Source organism: Cyanistes caeruleus, chromosome 19 (assembly GCF_971803275.1).
Source record: "Cyanistes caeruleus chromosome 19, bCyaCae1.hap1.1, whole genome shotgun sequence".
NCBI classification, from domain to species: domain Eukaryota; kingdom Metazoa; phylum Chordata; class Aves; order Passeriformes; family Paridae; genus Cyanistes; species Cyanistes caeruleus.
Window position 1 is genome coordinate 911568 of NC_141719.1, and position 13919 is coordinate 925486.

General features: G+C 54.2%; 1 protein-coding gene across 1 annotated transcript in view; it reads left to right on the forward strand.

Moving 5' to 3' along the window:
• The window catches only part of NTN1 (netrin 1), an 84848-nt gene that overhangs the window by 34955 nt on the left and 35974 nt on the right, over positions 1 to 13919 (forward strand). The window lies entirely within an intron of this gene.

Sequence of the window (13919 nt, forward strand, 5' to 3'; positions counted from 1 at the left end):
TGAAGCCCGGAGCAGTCTCCCACTGAGACAGATTTTGTGAGTCTGGAGCAGCAGCTGCACTGCAGGAAAGTGGTGAGCACGTACATAAAGGAGGAAAAACCCCTCAGATTAAGGGATTAGGCTGTCACCCTTCTCCACACGGTGAATCTCCCAGCCAAGGGCGAGCAGTTTTTCCATCCCTGTCCTGCAGCTGTGAGATGTGACCTGAGGAGCAGCCACATCACATGGAACTGTCCTACGAGAGCCAGGGCACCCTTCCAGCATTGCTAGCACCACATGGGGCCTGGCACGGGTGGACCTGGCCCAGCTGTCCCTGTTCCCAGCCACTCTGGGTCACACATCCAGAGACCTTTCCCATGGGATGGACAGGAGGAAGCACACTCTGGACATGAGTCAGTCCCTGCAGTGTCCCTGGCAGGTCAGGTTGAAGCTTTGGGTGTAGCTCCAGTGTATTTTGGGATGGGAATCATGGCTGGTGTCAGGATTTGTGGGCACATGGCTCAGTTCCTGCCCGTGCCCAGGCTGTCCCATGTCCCTGCAAGCACCAGCCTGACCCTTCCTGTCGAGGTGGTCACCACCACCCTGGGTCCAGGACAGAATGGAGCCTCCCTTCATGGTGGCGGGATGGAAAATTTTAGGGACAAAGTGGCACAAGCCAGAGTCTGAGTGGTACATCTCGCTGTCGCTCCCACCGCGATCCCCGGGAATGTCTGCACTTCTGCAGCCTTTGAAACCAGCCAGGTCTGCAGCCTGCACCGCGGCCGGAAGAATTAATTATCCGTGATCAGCTAATTAAAGGGTCCCGATAAAATCTGCCTGACAGGCACAGGAGCGTGTGGTGGCCCTGGTGCCCCCAGGGTGAGGGAGAAGGCGGCTGCTGGGACACCCAGGGCTCCATCACTGCTCCTCCCCTGCCCTCAAGGCATTGGCAACACCTTTGCTTGGTCCTGGGCTGTCTTGTTTCTCCGCTCCAGGTGGGTGTTGGCAGCAACCCCGGGGTTACAGGTGTGACTGGGTTGTTGGCAGTGACTGCATGGCCACAGCCCCGTGGAGAACAAGGGTCTCAGAAAATATGGGTGGTGTGGTGTTTGGAAAGGGGGGACCACAGAATCCTTCCCTCTCCCTGTGAACCCACTCCCGGGCGTTCCCATTCCTCAGGTTTAGGCCAAAATGTAAAGCAAAGGTTCCCATAGCTAAACAGCTTTTGCTGCCCTGCAGAATGTGCAGCTTTTTGTGTCTGGGTTCATGTCAAGCTCCTCTCCAAAGACCTGCCCAGTTTCCAGGAATGCTGTCCCATCCAGGGATTACCCATCCTCTTCCAACAGTCCTGGTCTTCTCCAGCCTCCCTGCCTGGGAGAGAAAGCAGCCAGGGCCAGGCTGGCCAAGGCAGTGTCCCAGGGCCATGGCATGCACAGGAGGCTGATCCCAGCAGAAAAGCTGGGAAATCCCTGTGTTGGACTAGCTTTGATCTGGATTAAATCCCTCAGAGACAAACAGGAACAGCTCTCCTGTGGCTGTGTGTTTTGACTTGAAGGCATCAAAGTTTGCCCTGAGTGACCCTGAAAAGTGAGCAGGCAGCTGCAGGCGCTTGGCTGGGCAGGGAGGAGCTGCTGCATTTCCAGGTGTTGTCCTGGCCCAAGGGAGGCTGTAGGATCAGGTTTGGATTCAGGATTGGGTAGATGTCTGCCTGTTTCATCCTTGATGCTGCTGGGTCAGTGGGATCGCTCCAGCCCCATACAGGCTGGGCTTGGTGCAGAGCCAGGAGCTGTGTCCTTTGCAGGTGTCCTCTGCTGCTGGCAGTGTGTCCATAGCCACCCACTCCCCTTGTCCTGCACCACCAGGCATTTCTCTATCCAAATGCTGGCTTAAGGCAGATGAGACTTGGCTCAAAGTCCCTGTCCTACAACAGTCCCATGAGCCCAAAGAGATTTGTGTTTCCAGCTCTTGAATTCTTTCTGTTAGGAGCCTCACACCTCTGGTATCCCACAGCCTTGGGGTGGAGGAGCAGGGAGGGATGAGCACACACAGGTGTGTGCAGGTGAGGAGCACAGAGCTGCTGAACCAGCCCATCACGTCTAGAAGCCCAGAGCTGTCCCTGGGGCAGCTTCCAGCCAGCGCTGGTCAGCTGCGAAGCAGCAGCACAGAGAAATAAGGCATCCCATGGCAATCCCAGGAAAAGTGAGGAGGGGATGTGCCATGTTCTGGATGGGTGTGGGACCCCTGGACTGGCAGCTGCTCCCTCCGGGGGGTGATGTGGCCTCAGAATGTTGGGGTCTGGGTGTTAAACATGGGCAGTGCAGGACGGTCCCATTCCCATGGAGACCCCGCAGGGGATGCTGAGCCCAGCCAGGGCTGCCTGGCCTCCCTGAGCTACTGGAGCCCAGCACAATCACAATCCACATTTCTGCCCAGAGCCTGTTACAGAAAACCATTAACAGTAGCACAGCTGCCCTGATAAGGCAGGATAAGCCTGTCAGCTTTTGATAAAACCCCAATCTTCAGGAAAACAAAATACACCAGTGCCTTGTTGGGAGTGCCGGGAGCTCCCAGCCTGGCCAGGAGCAGAGAGCTGTGGTGTGGGGGGAGCAGGGCAGACAGCTCGTCCCAAAACCTCCCTGAAATACCGCCATGCCCTCGCAGCGATAGCCACTGGGATGTCAGGCTCATCAGCCGCAGTTTTCCTTCGCTCTCAGATGCCCTGATAGTGTCCCGAGATAAGATAGCTCTGTTTACCCAGGGCAGCAGAGCTCTGTCCACACAGCCCTAAAGGTGTGAATATCCCTGAGCAAACACAGCTCTTCACACCTGTAGGGCTGTTCCAAAGCCAGCCCAGGGTGATGTCAGGTCCAGGTGACTGTGGGATGGGAGCTGGGCACTCACCCCATCCACCACCATGATTCGTGCTTGGACTGGGTTGCAGGATTAGCTCAGGTTTAGGAAGGCTTGGAAGTGGCACTAAAATCCATCTCTGCTGAGTTTTCCCAGCTGGGGCTGAGTTTTTATGTCATCCAACATCATTCTGCAGATCCACAGACAATTCTGGCTCCTGTCAACCAGAGCTGAGAGCCTTTGCCACAGCAAAACCCTCCCAGGGTCCCTCTCCCTACTTCCAGAAAGGGAAGCTGAGGCACAGTGGAGCTAGGCTGAGCCATGACAGGACCTTTCCTGCATCCTTGGAGCATCTCCTCTCCAAGGACAGAGCCTGGCTGAAGCCAGGCCATGGAGCTCATGGGACAGCCCATGGCCAAGCTCTCCATGGCAGCCCCGGGGCTCAGTCCCGCTGTGCTGGGTGAAACAAATGTGCTGAGCTGCCAATGGCCCCCCTGAGCCAGCCAGGCTCGGAGAGAAACCAAAACCCTTCCCAAGAGGGGTTATCTGTCAAGCTTGGGTTACTGTCTGGCACCTCGAGTGGCCAGGCATGAGGTTTGTCACTCATGGGAATGGGAGCACTCCCAAAGCCACCCTGAGCTCCATCTCCTGGGGAGAGGCACAGGCAGGACCAGCTCCCAGCAATGTGTGACAAAACAAGAGGGACCATCCCCCTGGAGAATCCTCTTCCCTGGGGCTTCTGTCCATGCTGGGATTTCTGGGATCTGCCTGCAGGAGAACGCGTTTCCCCAGAGGAAGGTGTTCTCTGGCTAGGGAGCCCCTGTTCCTTGCTGCCCCGGGGACACGGGGTCTGGGGGTGTGAATGCACAGCTGCAGCAGCTGGCCCTGCCTGGGGGGGTCAGGCCATGCAATCCTGTAGAGAGGAGGGAAGGCCACACCAAACCATGGTGGGGAAAGTACAAAAGGACAGTGATGCAGACTCCAGGGGGAAATCCTGCAGGAGCTGATCTGAAGAGAGGTGGTTTTGGTGTTGTGGCACCATGTGGTGCTGCTGCTGGTTTTGAGGAGGGATGGTGAGGCCTGGGTTGTGCCCAGCTCCATGCTGGCTTCTGGCAGCAGCCACAGGGTCCCTTCGGAAGTGGGGCTGGCTGAGGCTGGTTTAACAATTCCCCTGGCCCTGCTCCAGAGGAGATTGGGAAATGATCCGGGGTTAAAACAACACAACACGTTCCTGAACGCTGTTTGTGCAGAGGAGCCCGGCACAGCCCGACCTCACAGGAGGCTGAATTAGCAGCGACCAGGCACGGGAGCAGCATCACTTTAAGCCGGGTCTGCCCTGGGGGAAGCACAGCCTGAGCTGGTTTAAAACCGCCTCGCTTTGCTTTCACCCCTGGCTGTGGCAAAGCACAGCCAAGTTTTCCGGCTCCCTGGGGCACCGATGGAAGCAGAGCTGAGGCTGTTTGTATCCCTGGTCCTTCTGGGCTGAACAGTTTTAATCCAGATTTGAAAAGCCTTTGACTCTTCGCTGGGCTGGTTGTGTTATCAGCCTTGTGCATTTTGGGTAACCTTTGCTCGGAATGAACAAATTCTTTCAGTATCTGTGCTGTGGCTTTAACACTGAAGTAGCTGATCCCTCCTGGGGCAGAAATGTAGGAAAGTTTACAGGGAAATGTCCTGGAGGATCACCTGGAGCTTTGGGGTGCTCAACCCCACCACGTGCCCTCCTTTTGAGATGCAGGGTTCTGATTTTACAGAAACACAAACGTATTGGTGAGACCAAGCGCTTGGGGAGTGGGATGAGGGTGGGATGAGGATTTTGACCACTTGAAAAGCATTCCCTGAACCCACAACATTTCAGAGCTGCCATCAGGCTGGACAAGAAACACCAAGGTGTGGGTAGAGAGAGGAGAAAGGTCTTGGAAGGCACCACAGCCCTGGAGCAGCTGAGGGAAGCTGCTGCTGAGATCTGAACCAGATAAGAGGGAAACCGCAAGGGCAGAGTCTAAGTGGGTAAATTGTTCCCAAGTGGATTCCCCTCTAAATAAACACTGACACTTCAGGAGCACCTTGGAGCTGGGCTGGGGGGTCAGAGCAGGGGCTGGGGGCTCTGTGCTATCCCTGATAACCCAGAGACTGCAGGGTGAGCTCTCCCGTCAGCTCCTGCCTTTGAATGGCATCTGCATGAATTATGGGATACAAACAATTCATTTCAAAGGATTGACAATCTCAGGAGACTGGGCTTGGATGGTGAAATTAAACAAAGCAAGCTGATGACAGGCTGATATCATCTCCCAGAGTGAAATAGAGTTCACTTCTTGACTTTTCCCTTCTCAAAAAATAATAATAATAAAAAAAAAGTATTAAGCTCTTTCTAATCTGAGGTTTATCTGCAAACTTTCTGCACAACACCTGATTTGCAGAGAAAATCTCCTGGTCAAATCTGAATCAAATCCTGGTCAAAGCTTTTGCTGGATGCTTTAAGCTGCACCAGGGGAAGTTTAGGCGAGACATTAGAAAAACTTTGTTACAGAAAGAGTGGTTGGGCATTGGAATGGGCTGCACAGGGAAGTGCTGGAGTCACCATCCTGGAGGTTAAAAGAAGCCTGGATGTGGTGCTCAGTACCATGGTCTAGTGACAAGGTGGTGTTGGGTCACAGGTTGGACTCGATGATCTCCAAGGTCTTTTCCAGCCTCACTGATTCTGTGTTTGTGAGCGCTATCCCTTCAGTGTCCCAGCAGGACTGGCTGTGGGTGCAAGGTGCTGGCACCCAGGGCAGGACAGGACAAAGCCGTGCTTTGCCCACGCCACAGAGCAGCCTTCAGGGGAGATCCCTGGATCCCAGCTCAGAGCTGGCTCCTGAGGCTGATTCCTGCTGAGGCTGAAGGCTGATCCCCAGAGGCGCTCAGGAGAAGGCTCCGCTCCAGTCTCAGGGCAGCGCTGTCCCCTCGCAGCGCTCTGGAGGAAGCGAGGGCGATTTACAGCCCATTTCCCGGCGCTTGGAGTCCAACCGTGTGTGCTGCACCAGGGCAAGGCTGGCTTTGTGCTCCCCATCCTGTATTGAGTAAGAGCGCTTTTGTCTTGGGAGAAAATGCCTTGGGTGAGAGGCTGCCACAAATCCCAACATTTCAATGCAGCACAACGGGCCCGTAGGTTCCTCCTCCACCCCCATCGCCTGCTGATGGACCCTCAGCTGCCGGCTGGCTTTGAAGGAGCCATTGCAGGTCACTGGACATGTCCCTGAGGACTCCAGCAAGGAACACACAGCTCAGTTGGACCCCCAGGGCTGCCAGCAGCTGCTTGCCACGTGTGCTGCCTGGCAGTGCGGAGAGCTTCGCTGCCCAGAGATTGTTCAAATCTGGCTCAAAATCTGGATATCTGGGAGCTGTAAATCTCCCAGGAACAAGTCTTGCTCTTGCTCCTCTGATGCTTCTTGTGGGGCCACAAACACTACGTGTACAGCCAGGAAATACCTCGAGTGGTTCTGGTGTTCCAGTCCAGGCTGGGACCAATCAATGTGGAAACACTTATGGAAACCTCTCCCTCCATGGAATGAATCCAAACCTAGGTCAGACCCAGCACGGCAGCTGAAGATCCCAGCGGTGTCCGTGGTTGTTGGGATCAGCTCCCGTGGCTTGTGAGGCTGGAGGATGGGTGGGCAGCCAGTGCCTGGTGGGCAGCAGCTGCCAGCTGCTCTCCAAAGGGATCTGGTGTTGTTGGGAAGAGTTTTGTGCTCACCACACTGCAGAAAGTTGATAATTCTGAGTGTTGACTGTTAACCCTCAGCAACTGATCTGACAGGACTTGTTCTTCCCTCTTGTGGGGCTTGATCTGTGAACAGCTCTGGACTTTCTCCCTGGACCTGCTCTCAAAACCAGACACCATATTTTGGGATTTGGCTGTGCAAGCTGTGCATCTGCTGCCCACTTTGGCTGGGCACTATTTCATCTGGTTCTGGGTGTTCATGGGCAGCTGGTTCACCATGGACGTGCCTGGTTTGCCCCTCTTGTCGCTGGGGTCAGGGCAATCCCAAAACATTCACAGGTTCAATCTGCCAAACTGCTGTTCAGCATTTGCTTTTCCTCCCCACTCCCAGCATCTGCTGGAAGTTCTCCCTTCCTGCTGATGGGCCTGACAATGACCAGGGCAGAGCAGGGCTCCATTGGGAAGTCCTGATGGATGGAGGTAAACCTCAGACAGGAGGGATCAGGGTGGCACTGCCACACCTGGGGATCCACCAGCAGGACAGGAATCCTCTGCCCTGTCTCTACAGGCCTGGTTTTGGGCTTGGTTTAGGCAGTGAAAATCAGATTTTCATGGAATTCAGCTGCAGAACTCCATCAGCTTTGACCAAATGTCCTCCCTTTTTCAGTAACTGAGAAATGCAGCTGAGCTTGAGCAGCTCTTCTTAGAGACGGCAACAGACACATCCCTAGCAGAGAGCAGTGTTTTTCTTTTTAAGCCTTGGCTTCAAATGTAAGGGCAATAGATTTTCTTTAAGGAAATAAATCCCCAAATTTGTTAGGGTTGGCACAGCACAGGATTTTTCACTCGCCTTGTTTCTCATTTCCAGCTGAATCATTTTAGCAGGGACTTTTCTAGAAATGCTCAGCCTGACTCAGACACCCAGTCTCAAACATTTCAACCCAAACACTGAGTCTGGCTTTTTTTTTTTTTTTTTTTTTTTATAGGAAAGAGAATGAGGGTCTTATCCTTGGAAATCCCAGGCGGGCGTCAGTGTTCTGTTACCAACTCCAGTGTCACAGAGAGTTGTTACACTTTGCAGAACCAACACTGACAGCAGGACATGTCCAGGGCCTCTCTGTCTGTAAGGCATATGGGGATTTAGGAGCTGGCAAAGTGGGAAGTGAAGGGCACTTGGGTTGTGCAGCCTCCCCAGGGAGGTCCTGAGTCACTCTGATGACATGTCCTCCAGAGCTTTTCCACAGAACTGCCATTCCTAGGGATTTTCAAGCATGGAAAAGTGTTCAGATCCCCTAGATCTTTCTGTGTTGAGGGGGAGATGTCCTCACCGTGTTTCTCCCCAGGATCCTGCTCCCTCATTCCTTGCTTTCATGGGTGGAGCGGGGACCAGAGGTATTTGGGCTCCTGAGGAGTGATCAGAGTGTGAGGGGCTCCCCAAAAAGCCCTCACTCCAACAGGGGGTCCTGGTGAGGCTGGGGTTCTGCCTTTCCTTCCCTCTGCCCATCCCCACTTGCTGTTGCTGCAGGCCAGGGCTGTGGCTCTGGCCTGGGGGCGATGCCAGCCACAGTTGCAATTTTTGTGGTGTGTCCACACACTTCCCTCCATCCCTTAGCTCTGACTGTCAGGAAAACCTGGCCCTGGCGCAGCCCTCATGTCTGCCCCTTGCAGCCACAACACCCCCATGGATTTCCCCTTGCCTGAGCCAACCCAACCAACTCCTCCTTACTCACACCCAACTGCTCACACAGATGAATTTTCCTGAGAAAATGTTTTTGTTTGCTGGTGGCCAGCTGGGGCTGTGCTGAGTGGCACTGGGCCACTCGGGAGGGCATGGGGACAACTGCCCTGTGAGCAGAGCTGGGTCTGACCCCTCAGTCCCTATGGCTCCAAGCCTTGGGGCCACATGTGGTGACTCCACTCTACAGGACCTTGCCACTGGTGTTCATCCTTGTTTGGCCATTCTGCTGCAGCAGGCACAGACAGAAACCCTCCCCCAGCCTGGGGTCATCCAAACCCCCAGGAGAGGTCCCTGCAGGGTCACACCTGGAAGCACTCATGGGGCCCTGGCAGCCTGTGCTGGACTGGTGTGACCTGTGGTGGTGTGAGAGCTCATCCACCACTTCCAGGTTCATGCCCAGCTGCTCCACAACCTCAGACCAGTTGGCAGTGGCTTGAAGGGACACTGTAGGGACGCCCTCCTGCTGTCCCCATGGGCAATTGCTCTCCACCTCCCAGTCCAGACACGTCCCCACTGGCTCTGGCTGCTTTACCTCTGTTGTCCCTATGGGTGTTCCATCGACCATTATGATCCTCAGAAATAACACTCCTGATATCTCTGAGGATATCAGGGATATCTAGGGATTCCGTGGGAGGAAAGCCCCCCCAAGATGGGCATGGGGTCCCTCTCAGGGACTGGGACCCCTGCATGTCAGGATTTCTCCTGCAGAAGAGAAATAATGGCTCAGGCTGAGCTAGCAATTTTCTGGGGAAAAAAAATATTTGTTTGGGAAAAGGGTAATTTTAAGGAGACTAGGACTGTTCATAAATTTGAGTCAAATTTAGAGATTACTTTCAGTCTCTGGATTCTTCCATCCTCCCCTTTTCCTTCCCCCCTCCCCTGAATTATTGTTTGCAAAAATTAAAACAAAATGTTTTGGGGTTTTCGTTTGTTTAAAAAGCAATTTGCATTTTGAAAATTGCCAAAATATAAGCTTTGGGAGGGTGGGGTCTTTTGAAAGGGCAGCATTGTCATTGCTGAATGAAAACCACGGAGAGGAATTTGTCCTGCGAGACACAGGGCGCTGGGGACATGGTGGCAGCACAAGGACCACAACCACAGCTCCCAGCACAGCCCCAGCCTGTGCCTCCATTCATGTCCCTCCTTTCCTTCTCCCACATGGAAAATCCTGCCCACCTTGACCTCCTTAAGGGGTTCATTTGACCAAGTCACTGGTTTTAACACGGAGAAGGTTCCGCGGTGTTTTCTCCGCCTGCTTTCCTCTTCCCCTCTTCAACCTTTTCCAGGTTTCAGAACATCTGTGTTTAAATGAAATCTGGTTATCCAGAGCTGAGCCTGGCAGCTCAGGTAGAGATGCTCTGATGCAGCTCTGCACATCTGTGAGCAATAAAATCAGGGAACAAAAGGCTTGTGAGGTCTTTGGCAGCGCAAGAGAAAGAAGAGAGAAGAGACAGCAGGACTGGGCTTAGTGGAGCAACCAGAGCCAAAACCTTTCCTCACAGAGCCCTCAGCACCTGGCCCAGGTTTTGCTCATAGCAGGGTCTGCAGCAGTGCAGGGGTGTCTTCTCCACCAGGTGCAAAGCAAAGTTTGAGGAATGGACATGATGCCAATCCTGGAAGGTGATTTTTATTACAGCCCTCAAAGGCGTTCATAGAAAGAAAAAACGGGTTGCTAAAGAGCCACTTGAATTCAGGGAAATTCAAACTAAGAAGCAGTGGCAGAAAATTAAAGCCAGGCCAAGTCATGTTAGGAACAAGGCAAAATGCTTCAGCACAGCAGGGGATTAACCTCGGGCCGAGCAGAGGGAGGGCGGGAGCCGCGTTTCCTGAGCGCCTCTGTCCAGGGAAAACGTGGCCGGGGAGCCACACACCCTGGGGACATGCACGGGTTTGGAGCTGGGATCCAAAACCATCCCGACCTGCTGCTGGGGCCAGCCATGTGCCCAGGCACTGCCCACACTCTGCACCTCCAGAATTATCTGATCCCATCACAGCGTGTCCCAGCCTTGTCCACACAAGGACTCTGCGACGCCTGGCTGGGACATTTCTTGCATTGCCCCAATTCCTTCGTCCCTGTGTGCTATTGCCAGGAGAAATGGGATGGGCATTTTCCTTCAGTCCCTCTGTCCCTGTGTGCTGATGTCAGGAGAAATGGGATGGGCATTTTCCTTCAGCCAGACCAAGCCTCTCCCACTGGGCATTCTGCAAACACACCAGGCTACAGGCAGAGCGGCCAGCTTGCCCTGGCTTGTGGCCAGTGGTGCACAGCACTGGTCACTCCAGCCCAGGCATTCAGGGTGGACACAGGACACAATAACTCCAATTAAAGCCGTTCTCCCTAAGTTTGGCCCCTCTTGACTTCAGAAACAGGTGGATCAGGAGGGGTGGGTGCTGGAAAAGCAGCCAGGTGTATGGGGATGGGAGGAAATTGGTGCCAAACTACTTCTAGCTGTTTCCTGGGAGTGGAAGGAGGAACTGAGGCTGAGCTGATGGAGCCAAAAGAAGCTGAGAGGTCACAGTGGAGGGGTGGCTGTCCCTCCTTGGGTGCCTGTGGGGATCTCGAGGGAGGTCATGGAGTGGGGCTGGACCAGACCACGCCTTCTCCCAGCTCACTCACTGCCTTCCTGGAGGGTTTGTCCCCCAAGGCAGCCACAAGATTTAGGTCGTTGTCTCTGGATGAGGACAGGGATGGATGTTTCAGGGAGCTCCTTGCAGCTTCCTGGGAGGTTCAGCTTCTTCCATTCTTCAGGATTTTCCCATCCCTGGAACACCAATGGAAAACTGATCCTGGGAGCAGAGCTGGGAGGAGCTCTGTACACTCAATTTATTCTCCCACATTCCTGTGCAGCTCTGCTCTGGTGGCACCAGTGGAAATGTTAGCAAAGAACTCAAGAAAATCCCCAGAGTTCTGTTTTCCTGGCTTTGCAAAAAACATTTCTGCTTATCAAGCAACCCAAAGAAATGCGAAGATTTTCACTCACTCTTCGTGTGGGCTCAGCTTTGAATTTTAAAAAGGAATTTGCCAATGCAATCTTGCAAAATACTCCAATGCCAAGTCCAGATCTCCTAAAATACAAGTTTTAGGAGGAGGTGAGCTTTCATTCTCCTGGGAAAACATGCATTTCTGACAGATTTGAGAGAGAGCTAAGGCTCCTGTGAGGCCATGCCAATCCCTGGAGAAATAAAGGTCCCCTCGTGTTGATCGACAGGGACCAAATCCTGTGGTTTGTGGCACCAAAGGCAGAGCCGCTTGTGAGCCTCGAGGCTTTGGATGACTGAGACGTGCCCACGTGGTCACAACCTACAATAGTCCTCAGACTGAGGGATTTAAACCTTTTTTCCTCTGTTTGAGCTGAGTCCTGAGGCTGTGCCCTGGGTACAGGTGCTGCCTCAGGGATTAGGTGTGGCCAGGAGATCATTCCCTGTGTCCCAGCCCTAGTCTGTGCCCTTGGGAAGGCTCTGCCCTGAGCATAGGAACCAGCCCTGGGTCCTGCACCTCCAGGAAAAGGACTGAACCTCTGTAAAACAAGGGCTGGGAATTTAAAAGCCCCACCTGCACCCTACAAGCTTTGCTAGTGCATTCTGCAGGGCAGGAATGACCTCTAAAACCCTTTTTGTGGTGGAGCCGTGGCGTGGGCCGGGGCTGCTCAGCACGTGTGGGATGAGGAGAAGGCAGAGCTGAGCGGCCGCTCCAGCAGGGCACAGCAGGCTGCTCTTCCTGAGCTTTCCATGGAAGGGGAAAACCCACGAGGGGGGGACACACAAGTGTCTGGTGCGTGCTCCTGTGCTGCTTTCTGTGCTAAAAGTGCAGCTTCAGCACATGTGGGGCTGGGCCCGATCTGAAACAGCCATTCCCTCCGGAGGCAGCAGTGCTGTCTCCGGGCTCCCTCATGCTTGTGTCCTGTTGGGGAGATGACAAAAGCTCCTGCAGGCTGCTGGGCTCATCCCAGGAGGGCCAAACCGCGGCTCAAAGCCGGGGCCCAGCTTCGTGGCAGGAATCTCTCTCCCTCACGCCTGGCAAAGCTCTCCCAGGCCGCTCCTGTCTCCATCAGCACGTCGGTTGCTGCTGCTCCTGCTCTGCCGGCCTCAGTGGGGATGTGAGGTTTGGCCTCTCCGTGTCAGCCACAGGAATTCTGACGGCAGAGCACGGAGACAGCGGCTCCATCCCACTGAGGGTGCGGGGACGGGGGTTCCGCTCTGCTCGGTGCTGTCACGGCGTGTGTCAGCTGGGGATTGCTCCTAAGAAACACTCCGGAGCTACGCTGTCATCTTCTGGGCTGAAATTTGATAATTAAGCAAATACAGCATGGCTTTGTATTGGGAGAGCACCATAAGGTAAACAGGAAGGAATGAGGGATTAAGACATCTCTGCTCTGAGGGAAGGTGACAAGCCCGGAGCTGTGACACCTCCGTGCTGAGGCGAGGGGCCCAGCTGTGGGCTGGCATGGCACAGCTGCATTGTTCAGGGGTGAAGAACAAATAAAAGCCACGGGAAAAGAAAACAAGCTATAAAATTCTCAGCAAAGCACAGAGCCCCAGCAACTGCCTCCTGATGGCCCCGTGACAGCTCTGGGGAGAGGCAGGCATGGGGTCGGGCTTTTGAAGTCCCGAAGTTGTCCTTTGCAAAGGCCCCCTGTTAAAATAGGCCTGGTGTTGACTTTAGGCTGCATATGGTGGAGGAATTGGACAGCTCAGTCACAGCAATCAGAGCAGGGGGGCACCTTCTGGAATTTGGTTAACTGGGTGTCAGGCCAGGGCTGTCCCAGGTGGGATGGGGGATGCAGGGGCAGAAATGAAGATTATCAGCCTGGTCAGGGCTGCAGGTGAGTGACAGAGCCTGTGGCGTGAAAAGCTGAGGGAGAAACCAGCTAGGGAGGTCTTGGAACAGCATTCAGAGCTCAAATGTGTGTGTCAGAAGTGGTGAGAGTGGGAATACTGGGAAGGTCGGGCAGGTGGTGATGGAAACCCCTTCCCACAGGGACAGAGGGGGTTCCTGAGGGGTTTCTCAGCAGTCTGGGGACCTTTGACCAAGCAGTAACAACACAAAGAGAGAGTGGATGAGAAGGGAGATGAACGGTGCTTCCATGGGGGAAAGTGCTTGTGACAAAGCTGAAGGTGTCACAGGGGTTTGTGTGCCCTGTCCCCTAACCACAGAGGGGCCCCTGTCCTCACAGTCCCCCCATAACCCACACTACGAGCAGGGAGGTAAAGTCGGGTGCAGGTGGTCAGGTGACGCTACCTTCCCGAAAGTGCCTCCGGAGAGGAAAGCGTCTGACAGGCCACAATCTCACACATACACACACACAATCATACTCACAATCACACTGACACACACACAATCGCACTGACACACACAATCACACTCACACACTGACACAACGCAATTACACTCATACACACACACACACACACACACAGAGTCACACTCACACAATCACACTGACACAACACAATCACACTCACACACTGACACAACGCACTCATACACACAATCACACCACAGACAGCTGAGCAATGGTGGAGAGATCTTTGTGTGGAGTTCCAGTGGGGTTTATTGCAAGCTCACACTGAAGGAGTCCAGGAACAAAGCCAGGGAGCAGTGGAGGGGCCACGGATATATCTGGGCTTGAGGGGGTGAAGCTGAGGGTC